Raw genomic sequence first — 20111 nt, 5'->3', positions numbered from 1 at the left:
GATCTCACCATGCCAATCTAATTTACCCTTGCAGTGCTTCAATATTATGAGATAGATACTACAGGCAATTAATAGTTGGCAGAAGATAGAGATCTAAATCTAAAATCTACCAATGCATATTATCGTCAGTAACTTGTTTAGGGTTGCTTTGGGATTTCTGTCTGCAGATTAAGTATAAAGTCTGGCATACAAGGCAGGAAAATTGAAATACACAGAAAACATAGCCTGCTTTCCTTCTATTATTTTCCTTCACAAACATTGCCTTACTTTCAATTTGTTGTTAATATGGCATGTTAGCAGATGTCTTTAATATGCTTTGTACACATTCATGAAAACTGCATACACCAACAAACAGAATGCTTCTGGTTTTGTCCAACATATGGCTTTTTATTTGATATGTTCTCTCTTGAAAACTATTCCTTCACAAAATGAAAATTCAGCAAAATCTCTAATAGCTTTCATATTTCAATCTAATAGGTATCATGGTATTTCACTGCCACCCACCTTTGCTACAATATTGCACAGCACATTTAACAGATATTTTCTTTCTTCAGAGAGACCTTATGTGTGGTTTCTGCAGGACCTTCATATTAACATTTAATAGAGTCTAGGGGCATAAAGCACATTTATGAACACCTGCTGAAACGTTTTATTTGCTTAAAAGTTTTATTATAACTATTACATTTTCTTACTATGCTTTATGGGCCAAATCATAGCTCTATTTTAGTCTAATCTCCCATTGATTTCACTAGGACCCAGATTTGGCTCTAAGGCCCAGATCCTAAAGGTTTTTAGGCACTTAACTTTCATCACAACCCAGGGCCCACGTGACTTGCTATAAGTGTTGACTAGTTTTAAATCATTGGTAACCTATAGCCAATGCAGCACTGAAAGGGCAAATATTTCAAAGAACCAGTCAAGATACTGACTTGTCTTCCCATTAAAGGAATCTACCCCTCTATTCTTTAAATTTGTGCAAAGTCCAATTCATCAGTAGTGCTCAAAACTTTTTCAGTCACACTCCACCCCCCTTACCAGTAACAGAATCTGTTCCGTGCCCCCCACCCTCCATTACTGCACAGCCAAGGTTTCCTCACTAGGAGACCTTGGGCTGAAGGTGGAACTGGGGACAGAACTGGGGATGGAGGAGGAGCCGGAGCTAGAGGTGGAGCTGGTCTGAGGGCAGAGAGGGAATGAGGACAGAGCCCAGCTGGGTGCAGAGCAGGACTGGAGTTCTGAACGAGGTTGGGGAGGAGCTGGTCTGGGGGCAGAATAGGGCTGGAAGCATGGTGCTCACTCCCTCCCCACTGTGAAGGCTGGACCTAGCCCTGCCACACCCCACCCCAAATATATCTCCCCCCACAATTTGGAGACCACTGGTGTAAATGAACAGGTGGTGAAAATGCCTTCTTCCTGCTTTAGCTAGACAGAAAACCTTGCTCCTTCCTCCCAGACTGGGATCTGCCCACAGTGATGCAAGCTTTTGTCATCTCCAAACTAGATTAACACAACAAAATGGAAGCAATACAGAGGTTTCAGATTGTGGAAAACATAGAAATCCACTTCCTCAATGGGACATGCTACCATGAGCACGCACTACCCCTGAGCTCAGTTCCCTTATGGTCGCTTCTGTTGCCAGTTCAAGGTCTTGATGCTGATTTCTAAAGTCATCAATGGATCCGCACCCATCTCTCCTACTCTGACACACCAAGACAGCTGTGCTCCTCTGCAAAAATGCAGCACAGTGTAGAACAAAGTATCTGAAAGCATTCTCAGTGAATGGACTTCAGCTGTGCAATGATGTTAGAGAGGAGATTACAGCAATTAAAAGTATAATCACTTTAAGGCCATTCTGAAACACTCTTCCCTTTGAGCTCTCTCATCATAACAAGAAATATTTATATTTCTAAAAGTAAACACATATTATAAAGCAACAGAGCTTCCAATAACCAGGAACGAAAGAAGTATAGATGACACTGTGAAGATTTAATTTAACTTGGAAATATTTAGAAATTACACAGATGGCCACAATAGAAAATCCTAAAATGTATAGCTAGATACACAAACTGTATTCACACTTGGAGAGATTAATTTTTTATTAGTAAAATGTTAGTAAACACATATTTCAATGTACTCACACAAATTGATGACAAAATACTTTCAAAAAGGCAAAGAAAGAAAAATGCCACTTGCAAATGTATTAGAGTTTGACTTAAGGTTATTTGTTTGGTATATTTTGGTAAGTGATGGTCATAAAGCTTTCCTCTAAAAAAAAAAAATCAACTTTTTGAATCTCAACATCTACTGTAAATAAATAATTACTGCCTGACACCCTCCATCATTTCCCACAATGTTCTTCTGTTGCTTTAGAAAATTTCAATGGATAAAACAAATTGAAATGCTTAAAAAACAAACACTGACATTATCCATCAAAATTATATACAAAAATAAAACCTCCCAAACCTAACAGAATAGCAACACAGAATCACAGAAATGTAGGATTGGAAGGGACCTCAAGAAGTCATCTAGTCCAGCCCCCTGCACTAAGGGAAGACCAAGAATACCTCTAAGTATCCCTGACAGGTCTTTATCCAACCTATTCTTAAAAACCTTCAATAACGGGAATTTCACAACCTCCCTTGGCCGCCTATTCCAGAGCGTAACTATCCTTATAGTTAGAAAGTTTTTCCTAATATCTAACCTAAATCTCCCTTGCTGCAGATTAAAACCCTTTATTTCTTGTCCCACTCTTCAGTGGACATGGAGAAGAATTGATCACCATCCTTTTTATAACAGCCCTTAATGTATTTGAAGACTGTTGTCAGGTCCCCCTCAGTCTTTTTTTCTCAAAACTAAACTTGCCCAGTTTTTTCAATCTTTCCTCCTAGGCCAGGTTTGCTAAATCTTTTACTATTTTTGTTGGTCTCTGGACTCTCTCCAATTTGTCCACATCTTTCCTAAAGTGTGGTGCCCACAACTGGAAGCAGTACTCCAGCTGAGGTCTCACTAGTGCCAAGCAGAGCAAAACAATTACCTCCTGTGTCTTACATATAACATTCGTTAGTGCACCCCAGAATGATATTAGCCCTTTTCGCAATAGCATCATATTGCTGGCTCACATTCAATTGTGATGCACAATAAACCCCAGATTCTTTACCACAGTATAACTGACCCAGTCAGTTATTCCCCAAGCCATGTCTGTTTCACAAAAGCTTGACAGTAAATTGCTTACTTCAGTGCAAACAAAAAAAAATCAAAATAATTATAAAAATGAAATTATAGACACAATGATGAATGGAGACAGGTGAAATGTTAAAAGATCTAGCACCATACACAAAAACTATTGATTTTTTTTTCTGATTACTGCTTAGATGATCAGAATGTATAAGGTACTTGTTGCCTTCTTGCACTGTGTTTTATTAATGCTCCAGATCAGACACCCAATTTGGAAATCAGTGCTTACTTCATCATTTTTCTCTGAAGGGTTCTATTATTCACAATTGATTTAACAGAAATGAAAGGCTTACCATTAACAAGGGCCAGCTGCTGACACTTCTTAGATGAATTATTGAACTTCTAAACGTGAATTAACTCAACCATCATTAAGACTTACTGTTTGATGCTTCTCACACCAGAGCCACTGTATTTATAATTACAGAACCAAAACAATTGAAAGAACTTCTCAGCATTTCCTTAAGAGATTCACCATTTCCAGTAACTAAAAATGAATGAGAAGATTTTCAAAAGCAGAAATGGGAGTTAGGAGCTAAACTCCCATTGACTTAAAATGGATTTGGATGCCTAATTGTCCTTTGTGCCTTGGAAACGCTTTCCCTTAATGCACAAAAATTCAAAGGGACACTGCATTTCAAGCTCAGATAAAAATGTTTATTTATGGGGACGTTACCTTTTATTATTGAGCATGTGATTTCTGAAGTTGAAGACTTAAGCTCAAAAGATAAGAAAGTTTGCTAGTTATTTTCAAAATTATTTTGTAAGTACAATACACAGCTCACTGTCTTTTGAAACATTTTACATTTAACGAGAAAATATTGGACAAAAATATAACTAGCAAATGCAAAAACCCCATGTATGCAGAAACTATAATTTATAGATGGGATATGCCATCTGAGCTAACAGGACATCTGCTCAGAAAATGCACTCATCGGGCTCATTATTCAGTCTAACAAAGGTTATATGTTGCCAGGGCTGGCTGCAGGCACCAGCTTATCAAGCAGGTGCTTAGGGCGGCAACTCCGGAGCGGGGCAGCACTTTCAGGTATTCGGCGGCAATTCAGCAGACGGTCCTTCACTCCCACTCGGAGCGAAGGACCTCCCGCTGAATTGCTGCAGATCGCAATTGCAACTGCGGCTTTTTTCTTTTCTTTTTTTCCTGCTTGGGGCGGCAAAACCCCTGGAGCCAGCCCTGCATGTTGCCACAAGGTGAAGTTTGGTTCCTGAGAGGGGCCAGGAAGAACTGTTTTTGGGGGAGGGGGGAGGGTCATTTCACTAGGTTACAACACCCTTACTAGCAGTCTCAACAGAGGGACCAAGTAGTAAGCAGATATGGAGAAAGATCAGTTCCCTAAAGATGGTCGCTCCAGGTCAGCAAAAGGAAGCATGCGCTGACCCTGCATCTTCTGTAGCTTTTTTGTGAATAAACAACTCCAGGGATACCAATTCAGCAACTGTTGGCAGAAGCTGGCAATGTGTTCATGTTTCTCGACACTGGGAGGTGATTTAAGGACTCGGTAAAAGCCATTACTGCTAAGCAAGTAAGTAAAATCCATTTATTCATGTCTGAACATGGAGAACATCATTGCAGAATTTTCAGAAGCCTTCCTGATCCATCACTAGCTTCAAGCACTCAACACTTGACCACCTAGTGATCTACCACACACCAGCTATCCACCTCCTCACTGGCCGTCCCCTACTATGGTGAGCCATCATCATTCCTTTCACGATAACTTTTTTGAGGTTATTTCCATCTCTACACCTGATGTGACCAAAGTACATAATTTTGCACGTTGATTTCCGACATTAGGGTCAGCTTCTCTCCAGGCACCAAAAGCAATATGCATCTCAGGGTCTTACTCGACTGCTCACTACTGTACACTCACAAGTTCTCCAGAAAACCATTCTTTCACTTACATCTAGAAATGAGACTGCACATTTTCCTACCGAATGCAGAACCCACTTTAATTGTACATGACTTTGTACAAATGGACGACTGCATAAAGCTCTACTTGGGACTTCATGTGTGAAATCCACCCAAAAACACTGGCTGGTTCAGAATGCAGCCATCTGCATTAGATCACAACATACCTGCGCTCTAGTTCCTCCACAGGCAGCCAATCAATTACTAGATGAAATTTAAAGATACCAATTACGTCATCCAAAGCCCCAAATGACGAGACACATCACCATCTTCAACTCACCATACGATCTAATCTCATACAGAAAAATTGAATTCAGTTCTTCAAGGTTGAAATCTGTAGGTTGCTGGAGGCAAGGCATTTGTGAGAGTGGATCCTTTGCCTCTAGAATTCATGCCTTATGGAAATATACTTGAGGACAAACCTAGTCATCTCTAGGCAAAAGTGCCAAGACCTTTTGCCCAGGCCTTCCCAAATGATTTAACTCCTAGATAACTAATCAAATTAAAAACTCTAAAGCAACAGAAGAACATCATGTTCGTCCCCCTTATTAAAATCGCCTACTGTTCCAAGCCTTGCATAGGTGCCCAGAAACACTATAAATATGTGCAGTAATAATAATAAAAGCATAATGTTGAATTCAACATTCATGCAGAGGGAAAGGTGCCTCCTTCACTAAGTATTTACTGAGTCAACTCCTGGAGTTACTAGGTTTTCTTTAGGGATGTTCTATTTTTATTATACACAAATGGAGGCATGGTGCATAGCTCAAAGGGCTAGCACACTAAAAAGAAAAACCAGACAGAGAGCAGGGGTAAGAGAGACAACAAACAAGGTAAAAAATTTCCTTGACCATAAATATTGTAGGAGTGGTAGATATAGAATCCACTAAGGAGATGAGAACCAAGGAATTATTCCCTGGGTTGATTAAATTAATTGTTGAACAGGGTGGATTGATTTAAATCACAAATTTTATTGATGATGTAAGCCAGCAAGCAGGAAGCCTTGTAAATCTTGTTCTGCATTTGCACAGTTTAGTTATTTTCCTTTAAAAAGGCTAAAACGTGTTGATTTGAAACTAAATACACCTTTTCCACTAAATTTGGGACTTATTTTTGCTAACCAGGAAGATATGCTATCTGTATACAGCTACTTAAGCGATAATGTATTTTAACATACATTTATTCAGATTCTTAATTTTTACAGTTTTATACTACAAAATAGTGAATGGCACATTTTTTATTTACTGTGTCATGAGGCATTTGGATAAAAACTGGAATTCAATTAAAAATGCACCAAAAACAACATTCTAAAATTGGTTTTTTTAGTTAAATAAAACTACCTTAAATGTGTTTAATATATATGAAAAAAAAGTTTATAAAAACATGTTTTGCATTTAAAACTAACCATTATTAAACAAAGGAAGTATTTATGCAGTTAAGGAAGTGAACTGATTGTTTCAGATCACCATGTCCTTCAAGATTTTAGACCTAGTCCTTTTACTATCCCACACCTCATTTTTAGTTATAGATCAGAAGAGGAAAAAAGCTTTTTTCCTGCTTTTTAAACTCCCAATCAATCTGTTTCCCAATATTGAATGAACTAGTTTGAACTGAACTAGTTGAATTAACAGATATGAAGAAAATATTCTCTCTGCATCTGCACAAGAGAGGCTACCAATGTCCAAAGCTGGTTTAGCACTTCACTAAACTCTGGGGTTCCGGGTTGTTAGCCAGTGATTTCCACTAGTTCAGTGATTTGACATTCTTTCAAACTTCAGCAGCAACTATATACTGCCAGAATATTACAATATTTAATTTAAATTATGTTAAGATTATAGTTAAAGCCCTACTTGAACAGCAGGATGATTCTCCAAAAAGTATGGCCGAGTTGCGAACAAGCCAAGGAAAATCACAGAAAAGTAATAATGGACTCTATTATTTGCAGTAATCAGGTCCATTATTACTTTTCCATGATTTTCTGCTCTTGGACATCCAGGGGTTAGTGTGGGAGCCCCGGGCTGATAGTGAGGACTCCTGCTGTCAGCCACCTGGGGTCGATAGCTGCCATCTAGGGCAGAGAGCAGGGCCTCCTACTGTCAGCCCTGCGCAGGTCAGGGCTCCCAGCGCTGTCAAAATTGCAGTGAAAGCCTAATATTGTGGGATCGGCAATATCGTGGAATTAAGTAGCACCTCAATTATAGTAAATTTGGGCCTTAATACAGGTTTTCTCAATGTCTAATTAAATTATGAATATACTTTAATTTTAAAAAGAAAAATATTTAATTTAAATTAAAATATCCAATTTTAAAATTTTTAATCGCTTTTTCCCACCCTCTTGAACAACCTGAACTGTAGTTTAATACATAGTACTGGGGATTAGGTAGTTAAATATTTACATTGCATGAGGAGGCTTTGATATGAGTTGCTGTTACTTAAATCTGTGCACTCTGTTCAGACAGTAGGACTGAAAATCCATATTTGGAATTACAATTTAAAGACAATGGCTCTCCCTGTCCAATCTGTACCATGATCAGGTCAAGAAGACCCACATCACAGAGAACAAAATGTAATGTTGTTGGGGTTTCTACAGTCCAGTACTTGGATTTCTTGAAAACACAGAAAATAAATATATATTTTATTTTATAACAAGATGAAGGATGGTCTGACAAACAGAGAAGAAGAAACGTCTTTGAGTAAGAAGGAAGAATGGTTTTGTGATAAAGGCACAGAACTGGGACCCAGGAGATCTGGCATGAACTCCCAGTTTTCTTGAAGATTTCCTCTGTGAACTTGGGAAACTACTTAATCTCTCTATGCCTCAATTCCTCATCTGTAAGAAAGGGATAAAAATGCTTCCCACCCTGGTCTATTTATTAGAGGGTCTCACAAGAAATTTTTGGTGGCCTCAGAGCACAGCCACCAAATCTTGCTGGTGGCCACTCTGACAATTTTTCCCAAAATACTTAATTAACTTTAGGAAAAACAAATAAATATGCACATATACACGTACAAATCATTGTAATTTATGTAAGTTTTTATTGCAGACTCAATAATAAAAATAATGTACAGCTGTCTATTCTTTACTGGTCCTAAACAAAACAGAAAAATAAATGTAGTGCTTTGCATGTTCTTGTCTTTTTGTTGGTGGTGTTTCTTTTGCTTTTTTTGGTTGCCTTCTTTTTTTTTTTTGACTTGCTAGCTAGTAAGTCTGTTTCGGTGAAAAGTGATATTTGTATGTTTGTTAACACTGCTTTCCTCCCCCAATCACCGCCCAGGAAGCTGTGACCACATGAAAAGTCCCTGGTGGACACATTTGAGAAAAGCTGATTTAGATTGTAAACTCTGCAGGACAGTGACTATATGTTTGCAAAGTGCCTACAACAATGGGGTACTGATCAGTAGAGCCCTGTAAATCTGCACATATCTACTTTATATCTGCGGATATCTGCATCCATGGATGTGGATATCCATGGACCATTTTTGCAGATCATGGATCAGATGCAGATACAAATTTTGTATCTACACAGGGCTCTACTGGTCAGTTGGGACCCACAGAAACAATCATAATACAAATTTATAATGATCCTAATAATAATATAAAACTCTATGGACTTCTGTGATTCCTTTATCAGTTCGTCCTATAAAAACTATCTGACATCCACTCCACTTTCAGACAATAATTTTAATGCTTACAAGATGCACATGGAGCCCCATTCAAGGATACTATTAGTTGTAAAATATTATTATAATGTTAGACAGCATGGTAATATTCAGAGCATTATAATTATATAGGCTAAACTATAACTTATTTTAATTTTATATCAACCATTCTAAGCCTTATGTAGGACACTAGAACGTTTAATACTCTACTATAGTATATGCCATAACGCACATTTGTTGGAATGTTTCATGAGATACAGACACCGAGCCAAATTCATCCATAATATATTTCAATTGAAGTCTATTGACTATGACCCATTAAAACCAAGATTTTTAAAAAATTATTGACAAAAAATATTTAAATAACGTTAAAAACTCTTTAGAAAATTAAGAAATGTTCAATTATATCAAGAATATTTAAAAACATCCAGATTTTTTCCTCTGTCTCTCATCTGTGGAACTATAACATCCCATTAGTTTGGATGACTGCATGGCAGCAAATGAGGGCATGTGGTTTATAAAACTCATGTAAAACGGTTTGAGTATGGGTGGACTCAAAAGCATTGTTCCTCAAAGCATTTTATTAGCATTCATCAACATTCAGAATGAAGGCCAGATTCTGAACCCCGTAAGCCAGCAAAGTTGCAAGTAGCTAGAAGAGTGGTTCTATTGGCTCCAATGAGACACCTCACAAAAGTAACTACTTACCAATGGGACTGAAGGGTTCACAATCTCTCTCTTCAGGAGGTTTTTATTTGTGGCTATGTTTTTATTTATTTTTCCATTTTTTAAAAAATGGACTATGTTACTTTCGTATACAATCAAATATTAGCTCTACATGCAGTAGAACTAATGTCGTTGACAACTCTCAAAACTGCCAGCATGACTGTCTCCAGAACAGAATTTTCAGATCATTTGCTTTTAGACTAGAGCAGGGGTCGGCAACCTTTCAGAAGTGGTGTGCCGAGTCTTCATTTATTCACTCTAATTTAAGGTTTTGCGTGCCAGTAATACATGTTAACGTTTTTAGAAGGTCTCTTTCTCTAAGTCTATAATATATAACTAAATTATTGTTGCATGTAAAGTAAATATGGTTTTTTAAACGTTTAAGAAGCTTCATTTAAAATTAAATTAAAATGCAGAGCCCCTTGGACCAGTGGCCAGGACATGGGCAGTGTGAGTGCCACTGAAAATTAGCTAGCATGCCGCCTTCAGCATGCATGCCATAGGTTGCCTACCCCTGGACTAGAGGGCAGAAATAAAAAGCTAAAGTCAATGCTGATGTAAATGGGCACAACTCCACTGAAACCACCTGTTTGCTTCCTCCAGGACTCAAATGGCCCAAAGTTTCTATTGTGCGACTTCATTTTGTAACACAGAAATTTAAAAAATGGTTCAATATAACTGCCCAGAATACAATAATATTGACTTCTGTGCAAATTTCTGAGGATTGGTGTTAATCTTTCTCACACACACACTCAAGGAAGACATCTTGCTATTTACTAATCATATACTCATCTTGAACACAAAACACTACATTAAAAAATATTTAGGTTGCAAAGTCAAGCAGTTGAAAGTTAGGAAATGTCAGATTTACTCTTCAAGATTTTAACTCTTTATACCTTAACGAAAACTCAGTGGAAATTCATTTGACAAAGAAAAGGCACTTCTGTATCCAGAGATTCCCCCTGCCAAATATCAAGAACTATAGCAAACAATGAAGAGATGAGACCTCACCAAAAGATCACAAGAATCCTTTATAATAGAAAGTTAGGCAACCTAAGTACAGGAGTCTCTATTAGTTTCCTTCATATTTAATATAGTTGTACTGAATTATGTACATTTGTGTTGGTGACAATGGCCCAGATTCTCAAATGTATTTGGGCACCTAACTCCCATTGACTTCAATGGGACTTAAGTGCCTAAATGTGGCTGAGGATCTGGCCCAAAATATGTTGTCATTCTAATGATGAAAATTTCCCTTCGCCTATTTTTACTATTTCCCTAGCCTATTTACAGCTGTTGGCTGTAAAGAAACAAAAACAAAACAAAACCCCAAATAATTATAGATTGTGTTTCTATTACTTAGTATTCTTGAGAATTTGGATCCAAGGTGTCACTGACCATTTCTGAGGATCCAATTAAGCTAAATTGTAATATTTAATTCTAAATGGCAGGATGACCACACAGGATGAGTAAATGTCTCTTCAATACATGCAGCACTGATTTTATTTTAGCCTTTTATCAAGGGAAACAGTTCAACAGTTTGTTAGAAAACAGGAAAGTTAAAGGGGATGATTGTCTTCAGATCAAACTCAGAGTTTTAAATTAGCAAGTGAATCATGTGAGTAGAATTATAAGCCATTAAAATGAGCTTAACATATGTTGCTATTTTAGGACTAGATTCAATAAAAACTCTTCCAGTTTTCCCACTGCAAAAATCTGTGCATAACCCCACAAGCCTTAAAAACAAATTTGTTTTGGCTTTTAAATTGGCTGGAATTAAAAAAAAACACCTCTAGTTATGAGATGAAAGCTTTGAATAATGAATGTGCATTACCAGAAAATCCTAAAAATGAAGCTCATAAACAGCACACACTCCATGGTTCTATGGTTGTGGAATTCATCCCTTGCCACTGAACATAAGCTATCACATTCTGATTATGAAAATTATAAAGTTTTCTGATTCTAGCCCTTACAGTTGTGAAAATAGCCTTGAAAATAAGAACAGAGAATCCAAGGATGCAGCGTTGGCTTCCTGAGTTTGCAGAAAGCCTAAAAAAGTAACTCATGGGCACGACCTGCCTCCTTCATTACAAAGGGATGTTAACTATGAAACCTAAAGATGACCATTAAATATCAAGGTGGGGAAGGTAATGTCTTTTATTGGACCAACTTCTGTTGGTGGAAGAGAGAAGCTTTTGAGCTACACACAGCTCTTCTTCAGCTGCGGACAAAATTTTCCAGACCTGAAAAGCTCTGAGCAGCTCAAAATCTTGTTTTCCACCATCAGAAGTTGGTCCAGTAAAAGATATTACCCCCTCCACCTTGTCTCTCTTATATCATGGAACTGACATTATTATAACAACACTCCAAACATTAAATTAGTTAACACTGTTAACTATTTCACTGCAGGTTATTTTTCAGATATGTCCAGATACTGGGAGTCCCCAGCTGCCAAACCCTCCAACTTCCTCCCTTGACATCTACTATAGTAAGGTATTTTTCACAAAGTGTTCTGTGGCATACTGGAATCTGAAATTGTGAGTACAGTGTTAAATAAAATAAATTTAATATCAAAAAATGACTCCGAGGCTCTGTTACTGACAGTATTATTCCATTTCAGCTTTAATTTAATAAACCCTCAATTTTTAAAATGTCACTGAAGCTGCCACCGAATTTCTACCGGCAGGCTCCAAAACCCAGGGATCTTTCAGACTTTAGGTCCAACTTGCAGTGGACCTTGTTTATATATATCATTATCAAATAACATTTCCCCCCCCACTGTGGCAATAACATCACAGACGTTTCAGGAAGACTGATTTTTGAAAGCAAGAGGTCTATTGCCGTCCATATGTTATTTGATCTAACAGAAAAATAGAGGCATATAAAACTACTTACCAGTAGTTTTTATTTAGGCTATGGGATATGCTTCGGCGGAAGAAAGGAGGACATGCAACTGGTACTTGAAACACAATGCTAGTGTAAAGTTGCCAAAAACACAGAGCAGGGAGCATGTTTGGGCCACCACAAGCAAGATCAGCATGTATTCCTTAACCACTGCCAGCTGGCACTCTGCTGAATGCACAATATTCACTAGGCAGTCTGGAGGACTGGACATATCTCTTAACCCTAGATCATGCTCCCATGGGGATATGTTGGCAAGCCCACCTTGCAGCTCAAAGCATTCCTGCCTGCCTTCTGGTGCAAGAAAGAGAAGGTTCCCTACTCTCTTCTTTCCATCAAGCATCAGGACACCAAAACAGGACACAGATCTTTGGGGCAAATCATATTCTTCCCCCTGACCACAACTGCACTATCAGGCAACTCTCAAAGGTCAGCAGAACTACAACTATTCCATTGCACACAGACAGCCCACAAACAGGGGCCTCCTGGGCCCCTGCCCACCATGAAGATTCATAGATGGGAAATAGGAGTGGCAAGGGTGGTGGCAAGTGCGTCTACAAACTACACTGTTTCACTAGATAAAGCCCATAAGTACAGGATGGTAGACAACCACAACAGCCACTGCTACAGCTCAGAGGCTACAAAGAACAGCTACAGAGTAGCTGACTGTTCTGTGCAGTGGATCTGGTTTGGGGTGGGAGGAGGATTCTGTCCCCCCAACCATTATGCAGGTTCCCTGGGTTTTGCACAGGCAATGGGAACTTGCCCTACTGAGTAATAGGAACTAGGAGTTCTTGTTGATTCTTGTTAATTCCTGCATTCAGAAGTGTTTCTCATATTTCCAGTGACATTACCTGTTGCTAAATGTGTAGCTATTTCAAGCTTACTTTTATCCCTAGGAAGAAAAAAAAAATCACACTCTTATCAACATACAGTACAACTATTTCCTATTGATTTTCAAAGTATAATATGTAAAGTGGGTGCAAACCATATGGATAATATGTAAAGTGAGGCACTTTTTGATTTTAGAGAGCTCAGCTGATACTGTTTGCATTGGTATTTTCCCTGTGCAGCGCTCTTTTTGTTAACTTTTTGCTACCTCTTCAAAACAAATCCACTTTCAGGTTCCATACCTTTCAGGCTGACAGCTTGCTGTTATGGATAGAATGGCTCTATGGGAGGAAATGTACCAAAGGCTACCTTGCAAAGGGCGTGTCACCAATTACAACTGTAACTATTTCCAAGGGATTTTGAAAATAAATCCTAATTTACCTCTTAATTCTACCTTCTCATCTGGGCACTGGAAGCAAGTCCCTGGGAAGTTGACTCTGGAGTTAACTTCTTGTACTTGGAAAAGTTTAAAATCCTGGAAAAGGAAAGAACTGTTAGAGTTGAACAACATAATATGGCAGAGATTTTAATCACATCCAACATACCCATAGTAAAAGTAAATGAAGAGTTCAATGTTACCCTTTTGCTCTGCTCTCCTTCCTGACCTCACAGAATACCCTCTGCAGGTGTTTGAGGCAATTTCACCTTCACAGTTTTGGAGGTAGCAAGCTAGAGGAATAGCTGCTGCATCATCCCCTGTGAACCTCACAGGAAATCTTAGCACATATAGACTCATAAACTTTAAGGTCAGAAGGGACCATTATGATCATCTAGTCTGACCTCTTGCACAACCCAGGCCACAGAATCTCACCCACCCACTCCTATAACAAACCCCTGACCTATGTCCGAGTTATTTACATCCTCAAATCATGGTTTAAAGATCTCAAGGCGCAGAGAATCCTCCAGCAAGTGACCCGTGCCCCATGCTGCAGAGGAAAGCGAAAAAGCCTCTGCCAATCTGCCCTGGAGGAAAATTCCTTCCCGACCTCATATATGGCGATCAGTTAAACCCTGAGCATGTGGGCAAGACTCACCAGCCAGCACTCAGGAAAGAATTCTCTGTAGTAACTCAGATCCCACCCCATCTAACATCCCATCACAGTCCATTAGGCATATTTACCTGCTAATAATCAAAGATTAATTAATTGCCAAAATCAGGCTATCCCATCATACCATCCCCCCCATAAATTTATCAAGCTTAATCTTGAAGCCAGATATGTCTTTTGCCTCCACTGCTCCCCTTGGAAGGCTATTCCAGAACTTCACTGCTCTGATGATTAGAAACCTTTGTCTAATTTCAAGTCTAAACTCCCCAGGGTCCAGTTTATATCCATTTGTTCTTGTGTCCACATTGGTACTAAGCTTAAAAAATTCCTCTCCCTCCCTGATATTTATCCCTCTGATATATTTATAAAGAGCACATCCACATTAACACATGCTGGTCTCCCCACAGCTTAAGGGGGGTTTCAAGGTACCTGTCAGCAGAATCGAGGATATAAAAGAATTTCACCTTTTAAAAAACGAAGTTAAACAACATAAATAGATTCACTGCTGTTTTATTGACTCAGCCAACAGACAGGTCAAGGGGGATAAAAGCAAATAAAACTCTACATTCCCCCCCTTTAGTCCCCAACTCCTGTCCCTGCCAGCGCCTTCACCGCTTTAGCTCAGACTTTACTAGGCATTCAGCAACTGCATCCACAAACGTTATTGGTATCTCTCTTATCTTTGAATAGGTTTTTCTGAGAAACTAAGCTGAGTGTTGAACAAAGCGCTCTGCTAGCCCACCGCTTGAGACAGACAAGATTGCTTTGATAACACTTCACTATTGACATGCCACAGAATACACCAAGTCACTGATATTCTATTTACTAACATCAATAAGGCACAAGGTTCAGTAACAGCCAACAAAGAAAAAACCCAGGATTTTCATTAGACCACAAATCTGGTTAGTCTCAGTGCTGCCAACTCCCATTTTATTGTAAATCTAGATATTTGGTGTTTCTCTTAAAGCCCCAGCTCCTCAAATTTTGTAATTATAAGGAAACTTCAGCTTTCATTTAAAAAGAAAAGCACATTTCTAGCCCCTGTAGATGTGGAGAAAAACTTGAAAATGTGACTGGAAATTAACCTAAAGGCTCAGAAGCCAGAAAGTAACTCAAAAAAATTCCAAATTTCTTCAATGTCACGATTTTGAAGACAGTCTCATGATTTGGGGAGGCCTGACTCATGGTTTTGAATACCTAAGAATATACCCTTTCGTGCTCCAATACATTTGTTAAGTCTATAAGGTGCCACAGGACTCTGTTGCTTTTTACAGATCAAAACTAAAATGGCTACCCCTCTGATACAAGAATATAAGAGCAGCCATACTGGGTCAGACCAAAGGTCCATCTAGCCCAGTATCCTGTCTTCCGACAGTGGCCAATGCCAGGTGCCCCAGAGGGAATGAACAGAATAGATAATCATCAAGTGATCCATCCCCTGTTGCCCATTCACAACTTATGGCAAACAGAGACTAGGGACACCATCCCTGCCCATCCTGGCTAGCAGCCATTAATGAACCTATCCTCCATGAATTTATGTAGTTCTTTTTTGAACTCTGTTATAGTCTTGGCCTTCATTACATCCTCTCACAAGGAGTTCCACTAGTTAGCTGTGTGTTGTGTGAAAAAATATGTCCTGTTTTAAACCTGCTGCCTATTAATTTCATTTGGTGGCCCCTAGTTCTTGTGTTCTGAGGAGTAAATAACACTTTCTTATTTACTTTCTCCACACCAGTCATGATTTTATAGACATCTATCATATCCCCCCTTAGTCATTTCTTTTCTAAGCTGAAAAGTCCCAGTCTTATTAATCTCTCCTCGTACGGCAGCCATTCTATACCCCTAATCATTTTTGTTGCCCTTTTCTGAACCTTTTCCAAGTCCAATATACCTTTTTTGAGACCACATCTGCACGCAGTATTCAAGATGTGGGCATACCATGGATTTATACTGAGGCAATATGATATTTTCTGTCTTATTATCTATTTCTTTCTTAATGACTCCCAATATTCTGTTCACTTTTTTTCACTGCAACTGCACATTGAGTGAATATTTTCAGAGAAGTATCCACTCTGACTCCAAGATCTCTTTCTTGAGTGGTCACAGCTAATTTATACCCCATCATTTTATATGTACAGTTGGGATTATGTTTTGCAATGTGCATTACTGACCTGGGGTCAGCAATGCTCTAGAACACATATTGTTAAGGATAACAATTTTAAAGAAGCACAGCTCACAGTAAGAGGCAGCATAGAGCTTCAGCCCATTTCCTCCTCCCAGAGGACGCACCAAGAGTCAGTTTTCCTTTGGGATCTCCCCATGCACATAGGAAGAGCATGCCCACTAATACATCCCAGTATGGGATGCGGCCTGCTCCCCTTTATGTGCCAATACCATTCAGTAAGCCAGTGCAGGAGGGCGGCTTGAGGAAGCAGGGAAGCTGCTTCCTTTGTCACTCTCGGTCTTTCTGAAAAACTGAGCCCAAATCATACCTAACAGAGGGGGCATTGATCAGTGTTCACGTAGCATTCCCCACCAGCACCTGGACCAGGACAGGGAAGTTAATGATCTAACCAGCCAACCAAATTCAGTGGTGAATCGTGGTCATGTATCACCTGAGGCATGTTGTGCGTATGCTAAGAAGATGCCTAATGTACTTAACCTATGTTTCAGTAATTCTGTACAGTGTCAGGCACTACATGTACTAAAAAGTGTGATATTCTTGGTTTGTGGATGCATGTCCCCCCATCAACACATACTTTACATTGAATTAAATGGGAAGACTAAGAAAATCACACTCATTGCCCAGGAGCATTATATACTGCCTTGTGTTGCAGCATAATTGGAGAATGGACCATATATGCAGTACACACTCCTTCAATTATCCAGATACTTTTTTGTTTGAATATAATAATGTTCATTATTCTCATCACTTATCAGCTCTTTGGACGTCTCTAACTCATGAAGACATTCTAGGGCAGAGGTTCTCAAACTGTGGTCTGCGGACTGCCAGTGGTTCACGAGCTCCATTCAGGTGGTCGGCAGATAGCTCCCTCTAAGGTACGTGCCTGGGTGGCCGCACATGAGAGAATGAAGGGCCACCCACCTAATTAGTGAAGCCTTGGAGAAGATGCAAATGTATGGGGAGGGTGGCGGCCTTGGGAGGAATAGTGGGTAGATAGGAGGGGGAAGTGGGGTGAGAAGAGGGGGTGGGGGTAATGAGGGACGCACAGGGCTGTGGCAGCCAAAGAAAGGTGATTTTCCCCAGCTCAGGGGCTGCCACGGCTGGGGAGAGACCCCCCTCCTTCCCAGACCCAGCTTGGGGGGCTGCCACAGCAGGGGAGAGCCCCTGCTCCGTCCCAGCCCCAGCTCGGGGGGCTGCTGCGGCAGGGGAGAGGGTACATTCATCACATTAGAAAGGTCAGACAACCAATAGTAAAATATGAGTTGTGTGCTTTTATTTGTAGAAAAAAAGTTAAGTTTTTTTTATGTAGCACTTTTATCCAAAGCGCTTTACAATAGTTAGCTAACGGTAGAAACAACATTTGGAAAGATCATTAGGTGGACCACCAAGACCCTTAGCAATTTTCAAGTGGTCCACAAAAGAAAAAGTTTGAGAACCACTGGTCTAGGGCATCTAACTTCCAGTGAAGTCAATGGAAGCCCCATAAAAGCATCAAAGGCAAAAAATTTTGTACGTAAGTACAGATCTCTCCAGGACAGTATTTTTAAAACTGAAGTGAAGAAGTGAAAAACATGCAGACAGAAAAGAAAATTAATGTGGTTTTGAACGTTGCTATACAACTTCCTGTGTTTGACCTCATAAAGAATAAAAGACATATGATCTGTAACTTCCTCTGACTTTTCTTTGATCTCTGGATGGAAAACTTAAAAAGCAGACTCTCTTATTAGCTGCTGTTGGGTTTTTTATTTGTTTAATTAAATTCCCTAATGTTATAACATCTATATATACACAGACATTATGGGCTCAATCATACCCTCCTGCAGGAGAACAGACAGAAGTTTCTAAGGTATTGTGATATCAAGGAATGGGTTGAATTATATTCTGATGGAATGGCCTCTACATGTCCACTGAATAGACAGAGAACTGCAGGGAATCTAGAGACAAGGCAAACTTGTGCATCTGTTGAGAGGGAAAGAGGGAGGACAAAGGCAGGAGGATTAGAGATGGGAAAAGAGGACGGTGCCAGTTCACGTACCTTGGATAAGTAGCAGAGCCTTATACCTAGTAGTACAGGGCACAGAGTAACCTCACTCTGTCTGAGAGATCCATGGGAGCTGGGAAACAAGGCTTTACAGGGCATTCTCCATACGTGAACATTGATCTGATCATGTGTTTATTTGTAACCTGTTTTCCACTACTTTGCTAGGGATTGCCTCTGCACAGAGTGGTTCTGTCGCATCTGCCCAGACAATGCCCCAAAACCCGTAGAATCACGACTGCATGGAGTTTGCACACAGGGACTTCTCCAGGGTCTGAAGGAGAGGAATTCTGTTATTTAGGTTCAATAGTCCTCCCTATAACAGATGTAGGATTCCACCTAATAATGTAGGAGGCAACATCTATTTGTAGGTCTACATCTATAATACACAAACACATGCACTGTGTGAGATACAGATCTAGAAAAAATCTCTGCATATTACAGACACATCCAATTTCAAAGAAATCTTTAGCAATATAACAAAATATTTAGATGCCAATTATGTTGTATATGGAGTGAAAATATGGAAAACAGAACTCACTGTGTGTATATAGCTCTTACAATGATACTGAAAGCTAAAGATTCTCTAGTCCAGCCTGACATTTTTACTTTACGTCTTTCTTCCCCTTTCTCTGTCCATTCCACTCTTTTTGCCATTCACTATCATCAAAGGCTAACTCTAATGGGCCATTTTAATTCACAGAATAGTAACCAGGCACTTCATATTGATATTACACATACAACTGAAATAGCCAAAACCAGCAAGCGAAAAAAAATTAAAGATACTGAATTAACACATGTCCATTTCATGTGTGACTTTAGAACTGACATGTGTCGAATTATATCTAACCTATTTTGTCTGGAGACAGGCACTAGCCTAGTCTAATTTATAAACTTTATTCCCATGGATGTATAGACACTTAGAATCACAGAATGTCAAGGTTGGAAGGGACCTCAGGAGGTCATCTAGTCCAACCCCCTGCTCAAAGCAGGACCAATTCCCAACTAAATCATCCCAGCCAGGGCTTTGTCAAGCCTGACCTTAAAAACCTAAAAGAAAGGAGATTCCACCACCTCCCTAGGAACCCATTCCAGTGCTTCACCACTCTCCTAGTGAAAAAGATTTTCCTAATATCCAACCTAAACCTTCCCCACTGCAACTTGAGACCATTACTCCTTGTTCTGTCATCTGCTACTACTGAGAACAGTCTAGATCCACCCTCTTTGGAACCCCCTTTCAGGTAGTTGAAAGCAGCTATCAAATCCCCCCTCATTCTTCTCTTCTGCAGACTAAATAATCCCAGTTCCCTCAGCCTCTCCTCATAAGTCATGTGCTTCAGCCCACTAATCATTTTTGTTGCTGGACTCTCCAATTTTTCCACATCCTTCTTGTAGCATCGGCCCAACACTGGACACAGTACTCCAGACAAAGCCTCACCAATGTTGAATAGAGGGGAATGATCACGTCCCTCGATCTGCTGGCAATGCTCCTACTTTTATAGCCCA

The 20111-nt window shown here is 39.5% G+C and overlaps 1 protein-coding gene across 2 annotated transcripts in view; it reads right to left on the bottom strand.

The window, feature by feature from the left end:
• The window catches only part of RARB (retinoic acid receptor beta), a 674993-nt gene that overhangs the window by 486684 nt on the left and 168198 nt on the right, over positions 1-20111 (bottom strand). For both annotated transcript variants that reach the window (XM_050938490.1, XM_050938491.1), the window contains exon 2: positions 13718-13811. The gene's annotated coding sequence lies outside the window, so the exon portion shown is untranslated. The remainder of the gene's footprint in view (positions 1-13717; positions 13812-20111) is intronic.

This window comes from Gopherus flavomarginatus, chromosome 2, assembly GCF_025201925.1.
Source record: "Gopherus flavomarginatus isolate rGopFla2 chromosome 2, rGopFla2.mat.asm, whole genome shotgun sequence".
Classification (NCBI taxonomy): Eukaryota; Metazoa; Chordata; order Testudines; family Testudinidae; genus Gopherus; species Gopherus flavomarginatus.
Note: the sequence above shows the minus strand (reverse complement) of the source record. Positions and strands in the feature narration are given on the sequence as shown.